This window comes from Schistocerca nitens, chromosome 3, assembly GCF_023898315.1.
Source record: "Schistocerca nitens isolate TAMUIC-IGC-003100 chromosome 3, iqSchNite1.1, whole genome shotgun sequence".
Taxonomy (NCBI): domain Eukaryota; kingdom Metazoa; phylum Arthropoda; class Insecta; order Orthoptera; family Acrididae; genus Schistocerca; species Schistocerca nitens.
The window spans coordinates 32,701,485-32,706,149 of record NC_064616.1 but is presented as its reverse complement, the minus strand read 5'-3'; the positions used below and the strand labels follow the sequence as shown (position 1 = coordinate 32,706,149).

The window sequence follows — 4,665 nt, the reverse complement described above, 5'->3', positions numbered from 1 at the left end:
GCGATTGCGTCGCCAGTGCACGTAATGCTGTATAATAAAACTGTGAGGTCGTCCTTTGCTAGCTCTATCTGTCACGTCCGTATGCCATCAGTGTCTTGCAGAGTGCAGGTTTGACATATCCCATCCACCACAGTAACGTGGAAGTGTACATGGGCAGGCACCACGTGTCAGATGCTGCATGCTGCATGCTTCCTCACAAAGGGGGTGACATGTAGCATCCAAGGGCCTCTGCTGCATTGGATGAGTTGACGGTGTAGGGTGAAAGTGCAGATATACACAGATATAAATGAGATGATCTGTGATGGCCGTCGGCCAGATTTCTGCATCACTGGCCACTGTGTGGAGGCTGCACAAGACATAAATCTGATCCAGTCAACTGTCAGAATGGCTGTTAAAGTGTGTGTGTCTGCGCTGGTTCTTTCAATGTAAGAGCCATGTGTCGTGGAGTGCTAGGACATGCACTAGTGTCTGTAGAGGTGGGCATGGTACGTTAGATGGTATCTGGCCCTTTGGCTGCAGGATACTGTTAAATTCGCCTCCACTATATAATGGTCCATGTTTCCTTGCAACAGTGGGGCCAAATGGCTCAAATGGCTCTGAGCACTATGGGGCTTAACATCTGTGGTCATCAGTCCCATAGAACTACTTAAACCTAACTAACCTAAGGACATCACACACATCCATGCCCGAGGCAGGATTCGAACCCGCGACCGTAGCGGTCACGCGGTTCCAAACTGAAGCGCCTAGAACCGCATGGCCACACCGGCCGGCAGTGGGCCACCTCCTCTGAATATAAAACTCGCCTGTCACAGCAGAGTGAAGTACCGAAGGCTGCATAGACTTTAATGATGTGGACCATGCCACGGTGTGAATGCTATACCACGTGGATTCAGCAAGAGTGTCACTTCTGTTGCGTCTAAGCCATCTCGGAGATGGGTGGTCATTCGTCCTGCGCCATCGCCTGATGGCAGGCTGTAGGTGGCATGGCCATAGAGGTCTAAATACAGTTCTGAACGTACCTCCTGCAGAAGGCAATGTCCAATTCTGCCGCTCTTATCAAATTGTGTAACATGAGGGTCTTGACTGCGGAGTGAACACCATTAACAATGACTGTTCCCACTGGTAGGATTGAGACATCTCAAGTGGTGGAGACAATTAGTGGGCACAAGTCCGTAGCGAGGTCGGACACCAGGCATCCGCCCAGTTGCATGATGTGCATTACTGTGACGGGTGGTCTCCCGACAGGGTGGTCCCTCCAGACTCGACGCCTGTCGTGGGCATCGGAGGAGCTATCGCTGTGTGCTGCTCGTCATCTGCCTCCACATCGTCTGCCCAATCGCTAAGAGAAGACTGGATCAGTGGCAGCTGGCTACATTCATGGAAGCCCACGTTCTGGGAGTCTACCTAATGTGCCTCGTTTTCAGGACCACCAGGAGGGAGCGAGTGTTCCATGCTATCTGGCACCTGCTGGTGAATGAGGCTGCTGGAATCTGCTGCTCCAACATCACGTTACCATCCCATCGATCTTCTGCAGCTGTCAATCGTCTCTTCTTGTGCCGCTTTGGTGACTTTTTGCAGATTTGTGACTCAACATCAGCTGAAGCGCAGTGTTCAGCACGGTCATCGGGAACCCCTGCTTCTGAAGCCGATTATGATGGCGGCCAAATGCCTCTAGCGCCGTGATGCGCAGAGGCTGCAAGAAAATCTGCACTGTGGAGTGGCGGTTGCGTTGGCGTGGTGGTAGCGTCGGTGTCGACGTCGCCGTCGGGGCTGTGTCGCCAATGGAAGTCGTAGAGGCATCAGGTTTTGATCGTCCACCACATCACGCCGTGGCCGACATACGAAATGAAAAGATGTATATAGGTACCTTGGAATTAACGTCGACTAAAAGCGGCACTTCCATACGCATGTGGTAATCGTCTTCCAGAGAGGCATTAAAATTCTAAATAAAAAAGCAACAATTGGTCAAAGAAGTTTTCTGCCGCCACTAACAAGGGAAACTGCCCATCGCACCTCCCTCAGATTTAGTGGTAAGAGAGTCCAGTGGACAGACCGTCAAAAACTGAAATACAGATCAATCATGAAAATGAAAAGAAGGTGTACTGAATTGTGAAAAAAAGGAGAACAGAAAGAGTGAACGGTCAAAGAACAATCAGTCCAATGTTAGAAGCATGCTATAGCGACGGCGGTGTGGAGATGCCGGCACGGTAGCTCAGCGTGTTCGGTGAGAGCGTTAGCTGCCCTCTGAAAAAAAAAAAAAAAAAAAAAACTGGACAAGCGTCATTGCATGTCGGCCCCGAACGAATACAATGACCGATAATGAACAAAATGAGATCAAATGTGGTTATGTGTTGGGCTGCCGGGAGGGGCGAAACCTGTTAAAACCTGCGTCGTGCCATTTATTTTCACAACATTGTGAACTGTCCGTCCAGCCACTGAAACGTTTGTTCTCTTTCTGTTCAAATGGTTCAAATGCCTCTGAGCACTATGGGACTTAACTACTTTGGTCATCAGTCCCCTAGAACTTACAACTACTTAAACTTAACTAACCTAAGGACCTGACACACATCCAAGCCCGAGGTAGGATTCGAACCTGCGACCGTAGCGGTCGCGCGGTTCCAGACTGTAGCGCCTAGAACCGCTCGGCCACTCCGACCGGCTCTCTTTCTGTAGTCTTGGCAGTTGTCACAATGTATATTGGTTACAGAATATTAATCATGTGGTAAAAATAGATTAACGTCGCAAGTAAACGTGATGAACAGTGAGAGCAGACGAGACACCACATAGACGTCCCACAGAAATGAAAACAACAAACAAACAGATGTGGACTATGTTACAACAAAGGAATTCAGGAGTAAAAACTTCCAAAACGGAACGCAGTTGGGCTGAGTCAAACGTAATTATCGGTCCCTTTCTTACACCTCGCTGTTGCAAACGGACATTACACCATGACACAGACACAAATTTGAATACAGCAAACAGTGAAAAAAAAAAAAAAACTAGCATGAGGGAGGATTGAACACGGCTCGCCGCGTGGCAGTCCAACACCACGACCACTTTTCTTTTTGTTAATCTCATTCTGTTCGTTACCGGTCGTTACGTTTGTTCGGGATTCGGGGCGGACGTCCCATCACAGCCGTTAACGTTCATCGTTGATCCACTCACTCAATTCTTTTATTTCACAGGGAAGACAACCCCCTGACCAGCCACGCTAAGCTACCGTGCCGCCAGCCACCGAACTACGACGCCGTTGCTATTTAGGTGCTGCTCAATATTGTCCTTCTTGTCCTTGGACCGTTCACTGATTCTATTTTGTCCGAAATAAGAAATACCATCTTCATATAGTTAAGGCTAACCGGCCATTGACCTTCTTGTTCTGTGCTGGATGCACATGCATTGCCCGAACTCTTACTGGACTGGGTAAGATTGTCTGCGGCAAGTAATGAGTGTAATGGGGAGGGGCACTACGAATGTAGTGTGTGGACATTACGTTGGGAATTTGGGTCTCAAGGGGAGCTTGCAAGGGATAAATCCCTGCAATCGCGCTATTCTCTGTGCCCTCGGTGGCTCAGATGGATAGAGCGTCTGCCATGTAAGCAGGAGATCCCGGGTTCGAGTCCCGGTCGGGGCACACATTTTCAACTGTCCCCGTTGATGTATATCAACGCCTGTCGAGAGCTTAGGGTCTTGATTTAATTATCATTTCATTCTAAGATAGCTGCATGGTCACCGACATGTCCGAAAGAACAGTTACCATCTTCAAATAAATCTGAAGGGGTTGCGATGGGGAGCTTCCCTTGTAAGTACAGTAATAACGTACCACAATGCAGTCTTACTTCCTACTGTAGGCTACGAGTCGGGCGTTTGGGATCATAGAGCCAGAAAGGGAAGGACAGCGCAGGCTCTACGGCGACCAGAGAGGAGTGTACTCCTGCGCCTGACAGGCGTGTATAGAACAACCCCGACTGAGGCATTATTGGTGATATTAGGTTTGCTACCACTAGACCTAGCAGGAAGAAACAGAGGTGCACAATATCGGCTCGCCGGCTTTGTGGCCGAGCGGTTCTTGGCGCTTCAGTCCGGAACCGCGCGACTGCTACGGTCGCAGGTTCCAATCCTACCTCTGGCATGCATGTGTGTGATGTCCTTAGGTTAGTTAGGTTTAAGTAGTTCTAAGTTCTAGGGGACTGATGACCTCCGATGTTAAGTCCCATAGTGCTCAGAGCCATTTGAATATTGGCTCAATAAGCGCGCTTATGATAAAGTAAAGGAGATACTGGCCACAAGAGCCGTATTGAATAAGGAAATAAACGCATGCATTAATAGAAAATCGCAAGATATCTGTAAAGGGGCAAAAACAGGAAGGAGAGCCTACCACGTTCCATCCTATCGTAAAAGAAAGAACAATAATGACATACTTCCTTCTGGCCAAGGGAGCTGTCACAACCTATCGGTACATGATCCGTATCCCAGCTACTAACTAAAAATAGGACAGCGCACCACAGACAGTTGTGAATGTGGAGCAATCAGTACCCCTGATAACGTTGTCTGGGAGTGTGCCGTTAGACAAAATGATAAGGACCAGGGCAGGAACGCATTTGGAAATGCAGCAGTCTATAATACAGGGTGAGTCACTAACTATTACCACCTAGAATAACTCCGAAA

General features: G+C 48.7%; 1 non-coding gene across 1 annotated transcript; it reads left to right on the top strand.

The window, feature by feature from the left end:
* Window positions 1-3,556: 3,556 nt before the first annotated feature.
* Trnat-ugu (transfer RNA threonine (anticodon UGU)) lies at window positions 3,557-3,631 on the top strand. Its single transcript has one exon. It is a non-coding gene; the product is annotated as a tRNA-Thr (tRNA).
* Window positions 3,632-4,665: the final 1,034 nt, after the last annotated feature.